This window comes from Aedes aegypti, chromosome 1, assembly GCF_002204515.2.
Source record: "Aedes aegypti strain LVP_AGWG chromosome 1, AaegL5.0 Primary Assembly, whole genome shotgun sequence".
NCBI lineage: Eukaryota > Metazoa > Arthropoda > Insecta > Diptera > Culicidae > Aedes > Aedes aegypti.
In genome coordinates this window covers 90,267,067-90,290,910 of record NC_035107.1, presented here as the reverse complement: position 1 = coordinate 90,290,910, position 23,844 = coordinate 90,267,067, and the positions used below count along the sequence as shown (strand labels likewise).

The following is a 23,844-nucleotide window of genomic DNA, read 5'->3' as shown; positions in this document are numbered from 1 at the left end:
CATTTCTGAAGAAGCTTGTGCCTGGATTTATCAAAAGATATTCTTAACGGGAATCTTGAAGAATGTTCTAAGGAAATCGATGGAAGAATCACCGGAAAAAATTCTGGAGGACTGAGCACTTTCTTGAAAAATATCTTTAAGAATCGTTAGATGAATTCCGAATAGAATTTCTGAGGTAAATCCTGTGGTAATCTTTGGGGTCTTTCTCAGCCGAGTGATTAGAGTCTGCGGCTACAAAGTAAAGCCTGTCTGAGTTCCGTTCACGGTTGGTCCAGGATCTTTTCAAAATGGAAACTTTCTTGACTTCCCTGGGTATAGAGTAGACCTGTTCATATTTGAAAAAAAAAGTCTGGAAATCTTCCGGTCAAGCAGTATTCTGAATTCTCATATTAAGAACAATGTCTGGTCAAATTTTCAGCTCATTTGATAGAGGTTCCGCTATGCTTCAAGTTAAAAATGTGTTTTTAGGCTTATTTTAGGGTTTAAAAAACATAACTCAATAATCCCAAATCAAAATCACTTGCTATTACCACCTATTGAAAGCTTAAAATTCTATTCTGTTGAAGTTTGTCGAACACGCCAACAAGTTTAAATTAAGTTTAAACATTGTTTGATCGAGATTTTTCTCCACAGTACCCAGAAATCACGGTTTTTTGAATATGTATGCTATAAAAACACACACATTAGCATTATTTTTCCAGGCCCCAGTCAACGGGAAACAAACATAATAAATCTATGAAATCATTAACCATTAACAGCTTACATGTTGCTTTAAGAAATAAATTACCAAAAATGCCCAAAAATCGAACAACCCATCGTGCATGACACATGTACCGTCGAATGAATGTATTGAACAAGTTAGCATTGCTTTTTCTTTCCGAGTGATGATTGTTTCGATCGTATTTCACTGACTATTCAGAACGATTTGAAAACAATCATTATCATCAACTGAGAAAAAGCAGTGCCAACGTGTTCATTTTTTACATTCCTTGAAGCTCATGGTCGTGTTCTTGGCTCACCCACAGCGGATTTACGAATGTGCTTCCTAATTACCTATTTTTTACAATTTATTTTCGTAAGATAAAAGGTATCTTTCGACGGGATTGAGTTTAAGAAATGCGTAGTCATCATGTTCTGGAAATTTAAAATCCGATATTTTCATACAGGTATGCTTATCAGGGAGAACACACCCCAAAAATAGTGATTTTCAGGAACCTTGAAGCACAAAAGTCAACCGAACTATGTTTAAACTTGCTCGAATCATAAAACCGTATTTGACAAAAGTTCGTAGAATTGAATAAACTACTATGTAGAGGTATTTCCGATAAGTTTTAATGTTCCGTTCAGTAGTTATGAATTTTCAAAGCTTGAAAATAGTCCTAAAACACATAATTGATTTGAAGCACATCTAATTTTTTTTTCAAATTGACTGAAATTTTGACCAGGAGTTCATTTTGACATGGAAAATCAAAATATTGGTTGACTGAGGAATTAACAGACATTTGAATAGGTCTAGTATGGACCGATGCATGAGTTCACTAATTTGACGTTTGAGCGGTGCCGAATTCACTAGTTTCCATGGTCACATAAATAACACGGCACCGCTAAAACGTCAAATAATGAACCCGTGCATAGGTCCATAGAGTAACATCGTACTTGTCACACGATATACAAATGCGAAAATGGCAACTTTGACAAATAAAGTTGTCAGTTAATAACTATGGAAGTGCTCATTGAACATAAAGCTGAGTAACAGGCTCTGTTCCTGTGAGGACGCAATATCAAAAAGAAGAAGAAGATCCTTGGGAAACGATTTTGTAGGCGCAATGCACTCATTCCTGATCATTGTTTAAAGTCCAATCACAGATAACAGATGTTTATGTCCGATTGTAAAACTGTGTACGACAATTAATGGTGATTTTAAGTGGCAACACAAGTAGCAACATCGTGGTGGCGCTGTTATCGCTAAGTTCCCCTGGTGATGTCTGTGGTGAATATGAAACATTTCAAGATACTTATATTCACCACTGATTGCAGCAATCCGTTGTGTGGCGGCGCTAGTGTGTTCAACGTGTTTTAGTTTGAATATTTACACAAGTTTTCAGAAGATTTTGGTTCTAGCATGAACATCTGTTATCTGTGGTCCAATTAAAATCAAATCAAATTCTTCTTCTTCTTGGAATTATCGTCCCCACTGGGACAGAGCCTGCTTCTCAACTTTCCATTACGAAAAGATCCTGGACCGACCGGGAATCGAACCCAGACACCTTAAGCATGTGCTTTGTAGCCGCGGACTCTAACCACTCGGCTAAGGAAGGCCCATCAAATATCAAAACAGAAAAAAATTATCGGCAAATCGAATGAAGTAAAAACACACAGCTTGCTTCTATTCCTACGAAAGGGGTTTTTCGGTTGGTCAAAAACATCATTTTGAGCATTGGGCGTTAATGTTTGCACTACTGTGGTGTGAATTGATATTTGTTATGTCTGTTTGCCTGTAGTTCTTCCATTGCTTTAGTGTAAGTCTAAGCAAAACAATCCTTGCAAATAATTTGCTCGCAAAAGTAAAAACAGATGAAATTCTCGCAATAGCATGTTTACTTTTCAATAATTCACAAGTAGGTATACCCCCATATGCATCCATATTATCGTAATTATCTTCCCGTCATTCGTGATTATTTACCCAACACTCAAAGTCAATGGCAAAATTTAAGAACAACAGGTGCATCCTTCAGCTTGCTTCGGTCGTTTCGGCACAGATCGTGTTGAAAACACGAATCATAACGCACACGTGCCCCTACCGCATGTCACAATAAAACTCCCAGAATCATCCAAAATAAAAAAAAATAACAGGGCGTTCATTGAATTTCTTTCTGGTTAGCATAACGCAATAATCACATTCCACCCATCTTCTTCTGCCACTCGGATCGTAATCCAATCCATCTTTAGGCAGGATCGAAGTTTCACACATCAGATTTATGAGACACCTTTGGCTTCTTCCTCTCTGTCTCTTTGTGAAAGCAAACTCCCTGATCGTATTGCTATATTTCTCACCGGGAAAACAAATTTTCATGCTCTAGGAAAAGAATAATCATCACTACATAGTTTACAAAAAATGTCAATAAAATAATTTGGAACAAGTTGTAATTGAGTGTAAAATAGCATTAGAAAAATCCAAAATAGAATTTAAGCGTATTTTAGTATTTTAGTTATTTAGTGTTAACTTATAATATTTTCTTGGAATATTTTGATTTGATTATTTTATTTGTTAGTTTTTCGTAATGCACAAAGTTTTTCGTTTCTTTCAATGCTTATTAATTTGGCTGCCATGTCTCACCCGCATCGTCTTTTTTTTCTTTTCGTTTCAGATCGTTGAATGACTCATGGAATTTGGGTAAGTTTACAAAACCTGCCATCACCACTAAGGCGCAGTATGGTGCACTTGCACTTTTTACAGCTCGTCGGCACGTACTGAATGCGTAATTTAGAAAAATGGTTCGAATTTCGGATAAGTGACAGTCTGAACACAAAACGACCGTTGGAATTAGACGTGAGGAGGGTGCTTGGAATGAGCATGAGAATGGGCTTTAAGAAACAAAAACAACGACATTTCAATTATCTGTTTTGAAAGAGTCGATGAGCGAACAAACGGTGCTACGCACCGCTTGCAGTGGAACATGTCTTTGCCTTTTGGAGGCGAGATTTATTGCCGTTGAGAACAGATTGAATTTTTCGCGGTTCTTTGAATTTGATGTCAAGTGTTCAAACAAAATTCAGAAGGTTAGTTTCTTGTTTTTGACAAAGATTTTTTTCGAAGAGCTTGAATTGTGATGAACCGATCAAGCACTTGAGGGATTTTGTTTGAATCGTAAAATTCACAGCTGGGAAACAGTAAAGGGGAGAACTATTTTACGAGCGAATTTAGAAGTGTTAATGAACACTTTCAAGTGGTCTAACCGAAATGGGTAATAACCGACTGGTTTAATGAGGAAATAGGGTTTCTGTCGTAATTCTGCGGTATTAGCTTCGACAGTAAAATTGGTAATTACACATTTTAACAGATCTAATGCATTCCATACTTAGAAGCGAATTTAACTGATACCGTCAAGCTACCATTCATCATACCATACCGTGCATTTTAGAAAAAATTGCACTTCAAAAAATCTAAAACTAGTGATGCATAACAAAAAATTATGTTTGAAAATGTCATGTTAAGGTCGCCTCGTGCCGTTCTATGTTACCATTTACCGTGCGTAAAGGTTTCGTCATGATTTAATTTTGTATCTTGAAGAAACGTTGTTGATGGAGCAACTATGTTGCTAGTAGTGTGCGCACTCATTTTTAGGAGTATTCGAATCTTCATTTACAATAAAAACCATAAAAAGTTTAAAAATAGGTTAAATAATTATTTTTTCATTAAAATCGTCATAAGAAGTTTGACTGTATCGTCCAAACCATTCCATATTCACTCAAAAACTCAACATGAAGTATTTTAATGACGACATAACAATAAATCTAATATTACCGAATAATTCCATGCCTTTTACACTAATGCACGTTAATAGGAACCATACATATTGAAAAGGGTCCATTTACCGTGCATTTAGGTTTCGACTGAAACACAACAAAACATCTAAATTGCATGAAAACTCATTGCTCATACGATGAAATACATCTTACTAGTAGTGTCCACAGTGAAAAATTGTTGAAATTTAGAAAAATTTCATACTCTAACGTTAAAATGAAAAATGTAAATTTTTGGCGTTTCTGAAAAATCTCATTATCAAACAGAATTCACATGATTTTGACTTCATAAACTAGGTTTTTCAAAATGTTATGTGACAAAAACTTTTCATCAGTTTTATCTAATTTTGCTAACAAAAGAATAATTTGTGAAAATTGTATGAATATTCTGTAGGAATTTGTATATGTGCACGGTGAATGGAGGCCGCACGGTGACGGGTGACTTAACGGTACTCATAGTGTCTGATGTTTGAAAAATCGCAATTGTTTGTATACTACGTACTAGATTTTTTTGTAATCCCTTCAAGTAAGAACATTTTTTTTTTCATGAGAATGCTAATTTGGATTTTATATATTTATTTATTTTTAACTAATAATTTTGAAAGAGGGAAAAAATAATTTGGATTTTGAAGTATTGTGTATTAAAGTAAAGGTAATTTCAAAATAGTAGTTTACGAAACAAGTTGCTGTGTGACGATTTTTACAGCACGAGTCGTACATTTATTCAACGAGACTTGCCGAGTAGGATATTCACTACACTGCCCATAACTGCAAAACACATTCGACATTTTTGACAAATTGGAGTTAATACCATGAAGAGTCATCAAATGATAAATACTTTTGATAAACTTACTGAAATCTGTGAGATTGTTCTAGAAAATTCGAAAAAAATACCAAGTTGTTTTGTCACATTGGTAATAATAATCGCAAAACAGTCACATTAAGATTATAAATGAACCTCGTAAAGTAATCGCAATAAAATTTCTATCAGAATAATTTTCTGACAATTCACCTACTATGCGATATGAGTTGTACAAAATATCAGCCTCAAATAAGCACTTTTTAGTTCCTGGTAATTTTTAGAAATTTCAGTTTCCTCCCATATTGCCATAAAATGCAGTGGGGTTTTTTGAAAGCTACAGAGCTTATATTTGGCCATAATATGCATTATACTAAAGCGTTTCTTGTTGCAAGGTTTCGTATAATTCGGCCGAGAAAAAACCCCCCATGCCAAAGTGAATCATGGAAGTGCTCAAGTAGCTCTGCACCCTATTTGTAGTATGATTACTAAACAGAACCCAGAAGATATCTCTTATACAGTTTCTGAATTCCTAGAGTAGTTCTTGAAGAAAATGCTGAAATAATTTCTGAATTTGAAAAATGTAATAGTCCTGATGGATTTCAAGAAGACATTGGTAGAAAATCTCATGAATGAGCTGTGACTTTCGTGAAATGATGAATTTCTGAAAGAATAGCCAATTCCAAAAGTCGAATTAATTCTCTCAATAAAGTTTTGTTTGATCGATCTATTCAAAGGAGAATGTGAGAACTAAATTCATACTGTAGAAAAAAATCCGTAAAAAAAAAATATTAAAAAAAGTTTGTTTTTTTTTTCATATTTTGGTAGGAGCAATGGAAAAATATATTACAGAATTCATGGAAAATTCGTTCAATATAATTGTGGAGAATATATAACAACATTTTCGTTAAATCTAAAACAATAATCTGAAGATGTTTCTAACAAAATAAACCAGAGAAATATTTTGGAAAATTCTCCAAATAATATACTTTAAGGTTCCCTAGTTGCGAATAACTCCGTAGCCAATTTCAAATATCTTTAAAACTACTTTAATTTATAAAAAATATCGACATATAATTTGTAGAATGATTACTAAACTTAACCCAGAAGACATCTCTTAAAAAGTTTCTGAAGTCCTGGAGTAGTTCTTCAAGAAAATGCTGAATAATTTCTGAATTTGAAAAATGTAATATTCCTGATGGATTTCAAGAAGACATTGGTAGAAAATCTCATGAATGAACTGTGACTTTTTTTTATCTAGTAGGGAATCCCTACAGAAAAGCCTAAGAAATATAAGCAAAAAAAAAAATACTGCGACGAATTTTACACCCACGCCACCAGAACACGCTGATTTGAAAATTTTATTCATCCAGCTGAAAGTGAGATTTCCTACAAAATAGGGAATGGTCTGATTTTCAAGCGTTTTTCAATGAGTCATTCAAAATAAACTACGATCTGTCAAGATTTAATCTTTATCAAAATTGTACATAACTATTTCAAATATTTCTGTGAGTGTTGTGAGCAATCACGGTAGTCTACATTCTACATTCGACAGCCTTTACCTGCAGCATTCACAGCGCGAGCGGTCATATGAACGAACGAATGAAAAATGTCAACTGAATGAACAGCTGACCACGGTGGCTTCACCGGAAAACGGTAACGTTTTGTCTATTTCTATCTTTTTTCGTAATAAGTGCAGCTTTCAGTGTATGTACGTCAGATATAACAAGGTTAAACTATTCTTGACTGGACATTTCTGAAATCTACGCTAAATTGATGATTTATGAAAATGTCATCGTGTCAAATTACATTCCCTTAACAGTTTTTGTGTTTCTCGATGTTCATTCTACGGCTCGTGCTGTGTGTGGGAGGTGATGGTAGCGGATGAGTGCACAAAAATCATTCGAATATTCACAATGTTTACGATACTGATTGGCCCTACCTACCAATGACACCCCCAACGAAGGTACATCTATATCGCATCTGTTGTTGAATCAAATAAAAGTGGAGAAAAGACTCCCTGTAAGAAACCAAGGAGCAATCCGTGAAGGAATCACTGGAGAAATTACGGAATGGAATTGTCGTAAGACTCTTGTAGGCATCATTTGAAGTTTTACAGAAAGTGTGAATTTTATGAGCATACCTTAGATGAATTTGTGGTGGAATTGCAGATGAAATTTCTTAATGAATACCTGGAGTCGTCTTCAAGATAATGGAACAAAATATTCCTGGTAAAATCCTTCAAAATTTACTGAAAGAACGCCTGGAAAAATTTATGAACGATTTTGGGTAACTTTCAGGATGAATTACTGGAAATATTCCTTATGAACCCCTATGACAATAGGCTCAATACACCCATAAATACAGTGGAATTTGAGGAGGAACAAAAACGATTTCTTGGAAAATCTCTGAAGAATTCTTGAAGAAAATTCATGATTGAATCTATTGAGAATTTTCTTGAGAAATTCCAAGAGCGATCCTTAACCTTTCAGTCGTTGCGCGGTTTGCCACCGTCAGAACCACCGCGTTGCTGTTGTGAACGCAAAGCGAGGTTTTCTCAGCAGTGTTGTACAACATACAACAGCGCGACGATTGAAGTGTTAAACGATTTCCATCTACATAAATAACCTTCAAGAAATTTAAGTAGAACCTGAAAAAAATATAGCAGAAATAACCGGAGAAATTCCTCCAGAAGTCCTTGGGAGAGTTCCTAAAAAAAAGCGGAATCCATTGATAAATTATAATAAAAATCTATGGTAAACTTGACAGAATTACTGAAGTCAATGAGTCATTTTGAAAATTTTCTTAAATGAAATCTGGAAAAAAAGTCTGTTAGAATCCCATGAGGAATTCCAGAAAAGACAGGATTTTTGTAAAACCCTGTTTTTTATTAAAAAAAAACTGAGAAATTCTTAGATATATCTGAGAAAAAAAATATCGCAGGTGGAGTGTCTAAATACATGAACAATTTCCTAGAGACTTTACTAATGGAAATTCTGTAAGTATTCCTGTAAATACTAGTTATAAAATTCCTGGAGAAATCCCTTTGAGGGACATAGAAAATGTTTGAAGGCAACCTTTGTTGAATCTTTTCAAACAATCCTGAAAGAACTGTTGGAGGGATCGTTTTTCTTTTCCTAAAAAATCTAGAGAAATCCCAAAAAATATTTCGGAATGAATTATTAGAAATTTTTATAGATTACTTCTGGAGGAATAAACAAAAAACAACTTTGAAAAATCACTGACATAATTTGTCAACAAATAGGTAACCTGTCAAAAAAAAAAAAAAAGAAGAATCTATAGAACAACCTATGAAGGAATTCTTATAGGAATTCCTGAAGAAATTCTTGCAAGAAGCCCTGGAGGTTTTCATGGAGCAATCCTTGTATGACTGGAGAAGTTATTGAATACATCTCTGGATAAATTATAGGAAGCTTGTTCAGAAGAATCGCCAGAATTTCCATAGGAAAATGTTAAGAGGAATCCCTTCACAAATTTCTGTGAAAATCTCTGTAGGAATTAGTAAAGCAATGTTTTGAAATATCAACGTAGATCATTGTATGAAAAATAAGTTTCAAATTTTTGAGCTGCAATATGACGCCTATTGATTTATAAAATTATAAAATAAACTGTTTTATATAATTTTATATATGGTTTCTAGATTAAAATTCGTTCTCTTCCTCATTTTCCAGTGTTGCTATTTGACAGGTCAATTAAAGAGTTGCACATCCATTGTCGTATTGCACTTGCCTCCTAAAAGTCACATTGCTGTGAGCCGGCATACGACATGCAATACATTACCCGTAAACATCCGTAGTAACAGTGCTACAGCAGCGTCTCATGGGAACACATCTCATTTTCGTTTTCCATTATGCATGCAGGCGGTCTGGCCTACATGCAGCATAGGGTATGACATTCTATGACGGGTGGACTTCCCTTTCGGCATCTCAAATCTCCGAGGGCTCCTGTTCTCAGGCTTCTTCCCTTCGGGAGCAGCATAACGATGATGGTACAACATCATCATAATGTGCTCTAAGTAGATGCGCTTTTCTTGAAACGTCACGGAGCGAAAATCTATTCTTTCGATTCTCTTCGCGCTGAATTCGTGGGATCTTGTGGAGAAGTTTACAATTATGAGGACACATAGTCGGTCGGTGCTTCTGCTGCTGCTGCTGCCCGGAGAAAACACTCAAATCCGGCGCGTTATGCTCTCGAATGGGTATTTTTATAACCACCGTATCGAGCAGTGTTTCCCAATTGGTGGCCTGCGAGATATTTGTAGAACTAAACGGAGCAGTTCCAAAAAGGTTGAGAACCACTCATATTTAGTTTACAATGTTGGAGACCGTTGCGTGACTGTATTTGTTGTGGATGTCAAACGAATTTAGAACTTTGGTGGAAAAAGGCGCGCTTGCATTCAATTGTTTAGTTCTATGTCAAGAGTCGTTCGCGCTAGACTACGGTTTGTTTGCAAAGCCACGCGCGCGCGTAATTCTAGTCCCAATTCTACGCGAGAGTGTCATTCGTCAACGGTCAACGTAGTTCTGTTTATTATTTTCTATTTTCGAAACCATAAGACAAATTGAGTGAAATTTTTCGAGTTCAAAGCGAACTGAGAAGGTGCTGTTAATTGGTTGTTTTTGCGTGAAGAATTTCCCGCGGTCGTCGGCATCCTTTTGAATCGGTGTGTGCAGATACACATTTTCGCGAAGGTGAAAGTGACCTTACTTCTATAAGTTGTTTTCCCGGCAGGAAAAACAAACTGAGCCGGTCAGAACGTTGCCTATATTTTGGCGCAACGCATTTCGGCTCACGCCTAGTTTCGAGATTCGCGTTGTGCTTGTGCCAGTTTGCGTGATGCTCTGCTAGTTTCAAACAAAATCCATAAACACCAATCTACAGTAGGGTGCGGCTTATTTTTCGAATGCTATACAAACCCGAAAGTTAGTGTACTCTTCTGAATTCCTATAATTTAAAAAGAAACCCTCAAGTTTGGATCAAAATATTTTCATTTAGAGGTGACGCAAACATCCTGAAGGTAATTTTTCAATTAAATTAAAAAAAAATATATTTAGCAGGGCTGGCATCAGATCTTTTAAGAAACCAGATCCAATGCATGTCAAAGTCTTTAAGTATTGGTAAAAAAGTTTCTTTCTAACCAAAATGGTATTCAAAGTCCCTTGTTTTTATTTTATTACTTACAATGAATTCAGGTGCAAAATCCTTGAGATTTTTTCTAAGAAGCTCTGACGTGACTACCCCACTGTTCTTCAGGAATTTTTTCTCGAGTTCTTCGAGGATAAGCTTCATGAATTCCTCTAGTTATCATCAGGGACTTTTCCAGGGATTCCTCCAGAATGTATCGACCAATTATTCCCAGGAATTCGTGCAGAAATTGCTACATTGAATTTTCAAGCAATGCTTAGAAATATGTCTCTAGAGAGTCATCCAGGAAATCCTTGAGAGTTTCAATTCAACCTTCAGTCATTTCTACAGGGATCACACTTAAAAGTTTCGCAATAGGTATCCAAGATTTTTCTCCAGTGATTTTTCAAAAAATTCTTCCGTAGATTTCTCTACCTCTTACTGTAGGAGATCTGCTAAAAAATCATATAAAAGTTTGTTCCACAGAATCGGAAGATATTCATTGAGGAATTTTCTCAGCAAACATTATCGCTAATAATAGAATTCCTCCAAGAGTTCGTACGCCGATTTTTCAGTTTTTGTTTACATCTTCATATGAATTTCTTTAAGAATTTATCTACGACTTCTCCCAGGAATTCCTTCAGGTCCTGCCAGACATTCTGTTAAAAACTATTCTAATAATTCACTTCAACCAGAAATTTCTCATGAAGTTCCTCCAGAAATTTAACCAGCATCTAATCCAGGAATTACTTACTTGGATGTACAAACTTTCCTCGAGTAAAATCTATTTTTATTCTTTAAAAGTTTAAACACTACAGTAATTATTCCAGTAATTTCACCCATCACAAATTAATTTAAGAATTCCTTCCTGAATTCTTCAGATCAAAACGTTGGAATCACGTAGCTACAAGCTTGAAATACTTCCCCGGACGTTGTTTTTGAGTTTATTTGGATTAAGCTGAGTATAATTTTTAATTTCTTTATTTCTATAATTTTACGGTAAGATACTTTAACAACACTATATATGATATATTACTATTTATTGGGTATTGGGGAGGGGTAGCCTAAGGGAGTTAATTGAACTGTTGACTGGATGAAAGTGCGTGGGGTCGCCAGCCTTTTGTCATGAGAAAACAGCCTTAGTGTTGTCTTCCAAAGGTCTTCAAAGATATTAACTAGCCCTGCTACAACAAACCATCAGGTAGATCATACCATCCCGGTATGATTCTGCAGCCATAGGTAATCCTTGCGCTGATGGTGGCTAAATAATCATCATCATCATCATCATCATCATCATCCTTCCTGAATTCTTCAGATTTTTTTTCAGAACATCTCAATTGATTATTTTTCAATAGAATTGTTTCTAGAAATTCCTCCAAGACTCGCTCAAAAGTTCATATTGTTTTCGGAGATCTTCGCAGGAGTTAATTAAGAATGTGAACAGAAATTTTATTATAGGCTACGGACTTTTTCAGGAATTACTCCAAATAATTTTGAAAAAAAAAAAAAAATAACTAGATAATTCCCTGGAGCCATGCTTGTTCCTGTTTAGTCTCTTTTTGAGGTATTTAACCCGTAAGCTAAGACATTCTCGCTGAAACCGGCCCACTATTTACACTTGGTTTTTCAAAATGTTTAAAATTATGCTCATTCAAAAGCTCCTGTCGAATAACTAAAGGAACTGCATTCGATTGGTCAAATTGATGGGCCTCTTCTATACTTCTCCACTCATGAAACTACAACTAATAATGAGACGTTCTTCGAATTTCATTTAAAAAAAACTATAAAACTATGGCCTTACTCTATCCATTAACGCGGACTCGCTCGAAACAAGTATTGCAAGATTTAGCTGAATATTGAATCACAGGAACATTCATATAGCATCATCCGGAGATTTTGATGATCTTCAGCAAATTTGTTCAGCAGGTCAAGGACATTCGGAAACCAATTGCGATCCAAATAATTGAAAGATCAAATCTTCGGCAAAATTGTTCAGAAAGTCAAGAACATCCGAAAGGCAAACTGTTTGGATCTTAATTTTGCCGCTAGGTGGCATTAAATCAAACATATGAAACAAATTGGTGGTAGGTCATTTGGCATAAAGTCGTTTGGCATAAAACCGTTTTTCATAAAGTCATTTGGCGTAATGGTCGTTTGGCATAATGAGTCCGAAACCAAGCATTTTTTAAGATGACATTCGTTGATTGATTGATTGACTCTTTATTATGGGGAAATTCAGCCCGAGACTGGTTCATCCCCGACATTCGTTCATACATTTCTATTGAATCTTTCTGATAACATCAGGCTTGTTTTGAAGTCAATTGGGTCCTAAAATTTTTAATGAAATCTTGTTTTTATTTAATAACACGAAAGAGCATCTTACTGCAACTACTTTAGCAATATTTCCCGCTCAAATAACGGCTGTATCATGTTTGAACTTTAATTTAAAAATTGGGTCCATAAATGAACCTTGATACTTAAGATCATGTTTGACGTTCGCTTAGTCGACAAAAACACCACAGGGGTTTTAGTTTTACCACTGGGGTTGATCCTATCTGACATTTCGGAAGGGACACGGAAAACAAAATACACCCAAAATTTAAGTTTAAGCCAAGGAGTGTGACAAAATCTAAAAAAATGTTTTTTGGACTCAAACCAACGGAAAACATTAGAAAATTGAGTAAACATTTGTTATTGCGCTAAACTTAAGCGTTTGGCTCTAAAATTGGGACAGGGCTTTAGGACCCTATTGATACAAAATAACACTTTATTCAACAATCATATGCTCTTTAATAAACTGAAGCATATAAGGAAAGTTATTGCCAATAGTATTTTATTATTTATCCAGAAATTACCGTTCTTCAAAATATTAATTCTTCTTTTAAGTTTTGCTATTGGAATAAATTTTTGCGCCGAAGATTTTGATATATTTAGCACAAAATTACCCTTCTTTGAAACATTATGTGTTTATTTTTTAATATGATGTAACCATAATTATAGGTATAAAAACTGTTGATTTAAAATTTAAATAAATTTCACAATTTTTTTTTATGCATAGACTGTTCTCTGGAGCTATATTTGTTAGATTTTTTTTTTTGTTTCCAACTGACAAAAGGGCTCAAGTTATCAGTGAAAAAAGATCTCGTTTACTGCAGTTACTTCGATGGTTTGTGCTACTTTTCCCGGAATGTCGTTTCACCATCCTGCAACTGAAGGCTATTATAGCACCTATTTGAACTGGAGAAAAGGGTCATTCGGGGAACCGACATTCGGAGAAACGACATTCGGGGAAAGGTAGCACAATCACTTCGATGATTCTGAATGCAATTTTTGATGCCTTTTCGTTTTATTATGCCGCAAGAATTTTTGGCGTCCAATCTTCTATATGTTTAATCATAAATTTTACCTTCTTTGAAAAACAAGCTGTTCTTTATATTTATACTGTTTTAAATTTTACTATTCAGTAAAGCTTAATGTTAACCATTTTTATGTTTTGCTGTTTTATCAATTAGAATGATAATTACTTAAGAACCTGCAAATATTCAACAAAGTTTATTTTTGGCAAACACATGAGAGATATACTGGAAAAAATATTATTTCAATCACAAATTTTCCCTTCTTTCTATGAAAGACGGTGTTTTTGATGTTTACTTCCAAAATTTAAATTTATATTGAATCGTTCAAAAGTTTTGCCGCATATTTTTTATATTTTTATTTAAAAATGTGTTGTTCCTTTTAGTTATGCTGTGAGAAGATTTTTTTTGCGTTAGAGCCCTAAACATTTTAAACGAAAAATAATATGCTCTCGTATATTTGCAATTTTTGAATTATGCTGCAATAATAGATCTCTGGATGAGAGCTTTTAATATTTTTCAAAGAAATTTTCACTTCTTTTACCAAGTAATTTTACGTGTTACGTCCAAACTGGGACAGAGCTTGACCTGCAGCGAAATATTCTATGAGCAATCCCTTTATTGTCACAACAATTTTGACATTCATAGCTTGGAAAATCTTTGAACGAACACCACGCTTGCTGAGAACCTGCTATGTGCTCGGTGGTGTTGATCTCGGTAAAAGCTAAGTCAATCTAAGTCAATCATTATGCCAAATGGCAATTATGCCAAATGTCAATTATGCCAAACGGCCTTTATGCCAAACGACCTTATGCCAAAAGGCTTTATGTCAAACAGGGTACAATCAAACAAATTATATCTTGTGAACCAGATGAGCTAGAAAGTTCGATTCTTCGGCGAAGTTGTTCAAAAAATCAAGGGCAACCGAAAGGCAGATAGTTTGATTTAGATTTTTTCCGTCAGGTGGCGCTATTGATGATGCTCAAGTGAGTGCTTTATACTCATTCTGTCTTATAATTTTGATAATAAAGGATGAATGAACTTTTTTTGGCGGAGTTGTTCAGAAGGTCAATGCAATGCAGTAGGGAAACAGCTTAGTTTGTATTTTTGTCGCTAGGTGGCAGTAGTGAACATGTGAAATTGAAAATTTAAAGCTAGTTCTGTATTGTGAACCAGATGAAATAGGAAATTCGAGAATTGGGCAAAGTTGTTCAGACCGTCAAAGGAGTTCGGATGGCAAACAGTTTGATTTGTTATTTTTCCGCTGGGTGGCGCAAGTGCGGAAGTGATATTGAGCCTTTCGAACTTGAAATTAAAGGGATCATCCTTCGAACCAACTCGTGACATGTAAACACCATTACATTAGTATTGTTTATTCCTATGACAGATTCCTGTTTCAGCAAGTTTTTGTTAATGTTGATAACTGAGTCAAAACATTTGTTTTAACTATATGTTTCATTCACACTGTTTGAAAACATTCCAATTATCTTCAAAAGCACCAAACATTTCAAATTAGTGAAGTTTTTGTTAGGTTATGGACAAACAAAGATACAATTTTCATCAAATGGAAACATGTGAAGGAAATTACTTTTAAATAATACTAGTTATATTTAAGACAAATAATATATAATAATAATATAATAATATAATTATATAACAATATAATAATATAATAATATAATAATATAATAGTAAGACAAATTTGGATTGTACGACATTTCCCAGAATGACGTTCCCCAGAATGGCATTCCCCAGAACGCCATTCCCCAGAATGAGACATTCCCCAGAAATCCATTCCCCAAAATAGGACATTCCCCAGAATGGGACATTCCCCAGAATGGGACATTCCCCAGAAAAAAATTACAATTTTTTGGGCTGTTAAAATCCAGGTAAATGGTAAAAAATAAAAAGTTAACACATTTAACTGAAAAATTTGAGGAAAACCAAATTATCGTTTTCATAGGTAAAACATTTTAGTTTTGGTTTTTTTAACGGCAGCTCTCCCGATTTTTCTTTCATTTATTAATTAGATATCTTTAGAATCGCTTGGACGATTTTTATATATTTTGACGATTTTCTCCTTACAAATTTCATTCAATTTTTTCCATCAGTGAATAAAATTGTCACCCAACACGCAACAACGAAAGAAATTGTCATCTTCTCTTCTTGTTGCAACAATTTTATTCCCCATCACTTGAACAGAATATGACAATGATCGATTACCACGAGTGCAGCGATTTTCTGGGCTTCGAATTGCAATTTTCGAGAACTTTCTCCGTGTTGGTAAACATTGACACATTATCGAACAACATCCATAAAACACATTTGGTTTTGTGTTTAAAATAACTGATTTATCAAGAGTTGAAAAGGTTGCAACAATGTTGCGCCATGTGATTGTCATGACAATTTTGCTTTTGATTGTATCCTTATCCGCAAAAGTTGGGACACACGGTTGTGAGCAAGCTTGCTTTGTTGTTTGTTTTTCATCTGTTTTGATGGCAATTTGATTCACTGCATTCCATCAATTAATTTTGTACATATGAAGAATATTACACTAATTGTGTAATGCAAAACAGCCAATTTTAAAAGAAGGAAGAATAACTATGAAAACAAAAAAATCAATAGCCTGGGTCAAGTTTGGTGATAAAACATAGTATGACATATGTAAGAGCAGCTTATTTTGAACGGTTGTGCTACTTTTCTCCGAATGACGGTTCCCCGAATTTTGTTTCCACGAACGCCAGTTCCCATAATGCCAGTGCCCCGAATACCCTATTTCCCCGAATAGTCTAGTTCCCCAAAAAGTAATTGTCATAAATTTATGACTTTCTTTACTTACTTGATTTGCAGTTCTTTCGAGTTTCACCATCATCGGCATTTTTGGCAAAATGTGCTTACATATTTAGTCAAGGATAACCTTATAATCTACATTATCTTCTTCTTTTAATTGCTTATCATTCTTTATAGTTCGGCACCTAGTCCCCAAAGACTATTCTTGCACCTGTTTGAACTGCATCACTTTTCAGGGAAACGAGTCATTCGGGTAAATGTCTTTTGGAGAAATGGGTCATTCGGTAAGCTGGCATTCGGGGAAATGATATTCAGAGAAATTACAGTAGGAAAATCATGTTAAGCAGATGTAAAATTGTTAAACAGTATTTTCTCCTTAAGATTTTGGTTGGTGAACCACGTACACAATTATTATGGAATCAAACCCCCATTTTTCAAACGTTTTGAAATTTGTATAGGCCGTGGTCTTTGGCCAAACCATGCACCCCCATAGATGACCAAGTGGTTTATGGACGGCCCCAGATGGTTTGCCTGAGAAAAGGGAAGCATACACTCGCCTTTTAAAATATTTATTTGTTGACTCCATCCCGATTTTATTTGCTTGAGATCCTTAATAATAATTTTGACAAAATAATATTTTGGGTGAATTGACGCCTGTGTCCGGAATTCGAATCAATTCTGCAGGAACATTTTTTAACGACAATAAAACTTGATAACCAAATTTATTTTTTTCACTCTTTTATAATGTATAAAAACGATTCTGGGGAATGTCCTATTCTGGGGAATGTCCCATTCTGGGGAATAGATTTCTGGGGAATGGGATTCTGGGGAACGTCATTTTGAAAAATGTCGTTCTGGAGTTTGGCTTTCTGGGAAATGTCCTACAACCCAAATTTGATGTTCTACAAACTTTTTTCATAATTTTGAAAAAGATGGTATCGACAAATTCAAAAATTGTTAGAAAATAACATAGTTATTTGAACTTCTCTGAATGTCATATTTTTTTATCATGAAAATTCACAGTCAGGTTCTTGCGCTTCCTTCAAATCTACAAAAACTTTTGGTTTTGAGAACTTTCGAAGAATAAACCGCACCCTAATCCCTAATAAAATGAAGTGAAAATTAGACGCATGCGCTTCCGATTCGTACACTTGTGTCCAATCCAAAGCATCACGCGTTTATTTTCGTACAGAATTGAGGAGTTTTCTCTGCAAGAGATCATGTCGAGTTGATTCCCGCTGCTCCATCCGCGATCGAGCATAACGAAGACACGAATCGAAACCGAACGATGATGATATGATGCTGTGAGATGCTGCGGCGGATTGTAGTGGAGTGAGGAGCGTTGTTTCTGCCTGATTCTGATATGTATACAGATTTGAATTTCAAAAATAGCATCCCGTCGTCGTCGTCGTCGAAGGAATTAACTGGTGCCCGTTGAATGATGCATCTCTACTCTGCCGAGGAGATGACCGTTCCAAACGAGAGACTTTTTCGCCTTGTGTATTTGTTTGTTCGTTAGATTCCGCAGCATACAGGCTGATGAGTGCGTTAAAAAGAGCTTGTTTATGTGCATGTGACCGGAATGATTTATGGGAAAATTGAGTCCAAAGTTAGAGGAGATTGTATGCTCGGCGTTGATCAGGAGAAGCTTAGGCGTTAAGTCGCAAAGAAGTGTCAGGAAATTTATTTATATGAGTGTATACTTCTGTTATGCATCCACATTGAACTATGTCTTTGGCGATTCTTCCGAAACTGCATAAACTGTATGGTAGTTTGAAAATGTAGCAAGAATAGTGAAAGTTTCGAACGAATCTTAAAGATAACGTTAATTAAATTCATTAAACAATTTATTAAAATTACTAGATATGTTAAAATGGCACGAATTCAGAACAATAACATTATGTATCAACATTCAAATCAAATAGAAGTAAAAATGAAACAAAAATGGTCATATTGATTTCCCCTGAACAAGACACTCCGTGCCAAAACGTTGGGCAAGTAATGAACCTGTTTTACTGATCAATAAGACTGCATACTGCATAGCCGTTCAAATCGAGTAAACGAATTATGCAGTTAAATTCAAGTTCCAAGAGATTCAGCTTGTTACAAGAGCATTGTTTCGAAAAAAACTAAAATAAATGGAAACATCATTAGAACAAGTTTATTTTTCCACTTCACCACATTGTTGACACAATTGGCTGGAAAGCACAAGCAGCACCTTTGCCTTTTCCATCTCAATCAGTCCAATCAAATCTTTCCCCCTGCTAGTATTTTTTCCAAACTCAGTCAGTCACTACCTACCGAGGTTGTTGATTATTTTTCCTACTCAACAGCAGCTAATAATATCTCATTTATTATTAAAATCAGTTACATCCTCCAAACCATCCCCCCATCATAATTTTTACTCGCATGCATCTCTCTGCGCACATGTGTGGCTGCGTCTTCACCCGTCATAATCGTGTATCGGCCATAAAAAAATGTTGACTGATGTTTTCTCACACTCGGCCAACCAACAAACCGAATCCCAATGCCTGGCAAAGTAAGGCTAAGTAACATTTCTATTTTTCGAACGGCGTGCGTCTTTCCCTTTCTCAGTCTTGGCGGGTTTCTTTCCCTTGGCCGGAGTTATGTTTCGATTCTCATCCAAGAGTTTCACGCGGAGGTTGTTTACAATTTGCTTTATTCAAATCGTGGTACGAAGAGGTGCGCGCGCAAAGAAAAAAAAATTAAGCAAACATGAACGCTTATCCATTCATCACTGTGTACTTGTGCTGCTTATTAAATAATTCGCAAAAAAGGGTGCATCCCATGCAAGGCAGATAATTGGGGGTCATCCATCAATTACGTAAGTTTTTAGAGGTATATGCGTTTTCAGGGCTCAGTTGTAATACATTTAGGAAGAAAGAGTACTTGCATATTAGCAAAAAAAAGCATCTCACGTAATAGATGGACAATCCCTCTCGTAAGCTTAATATAACTTCCTTAGCGATGATTCGCTGCAATGCACGGTGGTACCGCTTATAGGCCAACATTGAAAAATAAGTCGTCTTGTTGTTCACTCCCATACCTTTCCTTGAATCCGTTATGATTTCAAGATTACAGAAACATACATTTTAAAAACTTTTCTGTTGTATATTTATTGCAAGCATTTATTTACTGGAATTGCGTGAAAAGTTAGTTTCATGAATAATCGAAACGCAAAGGCTCTCGTGTATCGAAAGATGTTCCGTTGACTACTATTATCACCGTGATAATGATTACGAATTAAATTTACCCATTTTGAACATGGTAAGCCTCAAAAAGCCCACAGAAACATTGAGATTAACAGAATTGTTGACTGACACATGATTCATTTTTTTGTATATGTATTTCCGTGTTGCCAAAATCTAACGGTTTTCTTTGCCAAAATCGAACGGACACTGTACCTTGTCCCGCTGAAAAACTTTGCCGAATGTATTTACTTCCTCGATATAGAAAATTGAAGAAATATTGTTACTAGCGCCACCTAGCAGATCAAATCCCATTCAAATTTTTACCGCCAGCCTTCTGGCATCATCATCGCAAGATTTAGCAGATTGATAAAAAAAATGTTATGACAACACCTAGGGGTGAATTCTCAATCGGATGCTTCACAGCCAAATAGTTTTTGATCTGTTGAAGACAACTATTTTCTAGCTTATCAGTATCTCAAGTTCAAGAAATTTTTTAATCAAGTTTTTTCACTGCCGAATCATCCTTGATCTGTTGAACAACTTTGTCGGTAACCCTAACACTCTAGATTTTAAAGATCTTAAAATACAGAAGATCGAAAAAAGGCTACAAACGCCACCTAGTGGATAAATTTTTAATCAGGTAGTTCTTCATCTGCTGAACAACTTTGCCGAAAACATCAACCTTCTAGCTTATCAGGATCTCGTGATATAGAAGATTCAATAAAATTTGTTACTAGCGCCACATAGCGGATACATTCTCAATTAGTTTTGTTATTGCCAAATTAAGCCCTTGATTTGCTGAACAACTTTGCCGAAGACACGAACCTTCTAGCTTATCAGGATCTTTAAATATGCCGTAAGGATGCCATTCACCGCTCATTTAACAGCATTTCAACACATTAAATTCTGTCAAAAATCGGTTTTTCGATATTTTTCACAACTTTTTGCGGTAGACGCAAGATAAAACCTTTGTTTTTGTAGGAAAGAAGTTGAAATCTGAACAACGTATAATGGTACCGAATAACATGTATGGTCATGTGTAGGGCGCCATTCACCGCTCATAATAAGTATGAGGCTCTATATACACAACTAGTTGGAATTAATTTACTTTCATTAGCTGGTTGTTATCTTTGTGCTATAGTACAACAACATATTAAAGCGTGGCAGTTAAGAAGCATTTTTCGATCTGCCATAATAAAATCATTATGTTTACTCATGTTTACAGCCTTCAACAGCCTAAAATATTTTTTTATAAATAGTATATAAAATTAAATCATATGAATTTCATTCTGATACAATCCATTCTGGTATACTCATACATGTTGATGACTTTTATTGCGAAAATTTGTTTAGATTTTTCAAAATAATTCAATGAGCGGTGAATGGAGCTTGGCGGTGAATGGCGTCCTTACGGTAGAAGATGGAAGGAAATTTGTTACTATCGCTACCTAGCGAATAAATTCCCAATAAGGTTTGTTATTGCTAGATAACCTTCGATCTGCTGAACAACTTCTAGTCTACCTTCTACCTTCAGGATCTTGATGTAGAATATTGATGAAAATCTGTTACTAGCACAACCTAGCGGTTGTTTTTTTTTAATGTCAGATAGCCCTTGATCTGCTTAACAACTTTGCCGAACACACCAACTTCTAGCTTGAGCTATAGCAGATTGAAGAAAATGTTTTACTAGCGCCACCTAGCGGATACATTCTCAATTAGTTTTGTTACTGTCAGATAGCCCTTGATCTTATTAAACAACTTTGCCGAAGACACCAACATTCTAGCTCATCAGGGTTTTGGGATATCCGTTGAATGGATGATTTGGCACTCCAAGACAATCCGGAATAAATCCGGAACCACTTGGACTATAAACTAGAAGAGTTTTTCCAGAAGTTCTGTAAATTTCAGCAAAATCCATCGAGAAAAAAAGTTATGCACGTTTTAGTGCGTTTTTCAGTAAGTGGAAAGAATGTTAGCCGGATGAATGTTGATTCAAATCGTGGTCTCAGAAGCCTAATGTGAAAGCCAATCTCTTACAAGTCATGAAGTTCTTGAGTTATTCTTAAACCATAGTATTGTTGCTACGAACCAATAAATACTCCGCAAAGTAGGAAATTCCTGAAGAAAGCTCAGGTTTTTTTTACTGAAATACGTTAACCCTTTAGACGGGGTACACTTTGGAATTTTGTGTATTTTTTCGTAGCTCGGAAATCAAAATGATTTTATTTTTGGCTTAAACCTTGACTCATAACACGCATATAAGAAAAGTTTTTTATGACTTTTGAAACTTGTTTGTATTTTTGAAAATTTTTCGAAAAATTGTATTCTTATGTAACCTACAAAAGCCTGGGGTTCATATAACGTGTAATATGAAAAATCGTACCTTTTATATTTTTCTACGATGAACCTATCATAGAAGAAGAGATTGAAGGTGTTACAATTATTTCGAACCTGTTTTTCCGTTAGCTACACGGAAAATAAAATATGCTCCAGGAAAAAAAAAATAAAAATTTAATACTTTCAAAAGTATCGTAAAAATTTGGATTTTTATTATTGCCAAAAATTAGCAACTAGAAGAGGCTTCAAGAAAAAATACAAAAGGAAGGGGATGTTAAAAAAATATATATGAAAATCAAAAACCATAATTCATGGATTTGCGAATAAAAATAAGGCATTGTCCAAAACGTGTTTAGAACGATTTTAGATAACTAAAAATGATATTTAGATCGAAAATAAAAATTTGGGTATTAGAGGGTTAATTTTACTGAACTTAATCGAGGGCTCGATTTTACCGTTGTTTGCGAAAATTTTGTTCTGGAAGGAGATGCTCTTAAATTCCCGTGGTTTTCGTGCAAGTGTTTCTGCTTGCGGGTTCGCCCATCCGTTTTTGGTCCTTCATACAGTGGACTGAATCATGGGCGTAGCCAGGAATTCCATCAGAGGGGGGGGGGGATTTCATGCAAAACGATCATTACACACAACCTTTTTACACTTTTTGCATGAAACGTTAAACTTCGAAGGTCATCCACATCCTTTTCCTTTCACAGTTAGCAAAGTAGAGTTTGAAAAGTGTCTGAAGATTCAATTGGTAAAAGTCTAATTGAACGGCAATCAAGATACGGGGTGTAAGGATTTCATTTCATCTAAGAATTCCCAAAAATAGATTCCTTAAATTTTTTTTATGGGAGTGACTCCTAAATTTCACCAGACATCTCACAAGTATTCATCTAAGGAATCAGACATAAATTCCCCACGAAATTGTCTACGGGTTCATGTAGCGACTTTTCCCTTCAGGTAATTTGTAGACTTCAAGAAGTTTTTCCAGAAACTCGTCAAGATAAATTATCGACTTGATTGCTTCAATACACGAGAGGGCATGAGTTCAAAAGTACTACGCCAAAATTTATTAAGTGATTCCTGCATAAACTATTCTAATGATTTTTTTTTTTTCAAAATTCCACCTAATATTGTTTTAATAGTTCAACCAACAATACATCTAAATTTCCTTCTTCTTCTTGGCATTAACGTCCTCACTGGGACAGAGCCTGCTTCTCAGGTTAGTGTTCAACGGGCACTTCCACAGTTATTAACTGAGAGCTTCTTAGCCAAAGTTGCCAGTTTCGCATTCGTATATCAAGTGGCAGGTATGGTGATACTCTATGTCCTGGGAAGTCAAGGAAATATCCATTACGAGAAGATCCTGGACCGACCGGGAATCGAACCCAGACACCTTCAGCATGGCTTTGCTTTGTAGCCGCGGACTCTAACCACTCGGCTAAGGAAGATCTAAATTTCAATATTTCGCAAAACATTATTCTTGGTAATTTTGTTGCTATGTCAAAAACTATACATGAATTCTATATAAAAAAAACTTTCACCGATTTCTTCCATGAAGGATTTTTCTAGAGATTCTGAATGAAACTCATACAAGGAATGTACCATAATTTTTCTCAGAGATATCTTTAAGTAAAACTAAGATATTCCCAGATAGCCAATATTCCTACATACAGTTGTGTTCAGA

The 23,844-nt window shown here is 35.3% G+C and overlaps 1 protein-coding gene across 2 annotated transcripts in view; it reads left to right on the top strand.

The window, feature by feature from the left end:
- Positions 1 to 23,844, top strand: part of LOC5574982 — a 157,758-nt gene that overhangs the window by 52,197 nt on the left and 81,717 nt on the right. For both annotated transcript variants that reach the window (XM_021842040.1, XM_021842044.1), the window contains exon 2: positions 3,369 to 3,394. The gene's annotated coding sequence lies outside the window, so the exon portion shown is untranslated. The remainder of the gene's footprint in view (positions 1 to 3,368; positions 3,395 to 23,844) is intronic.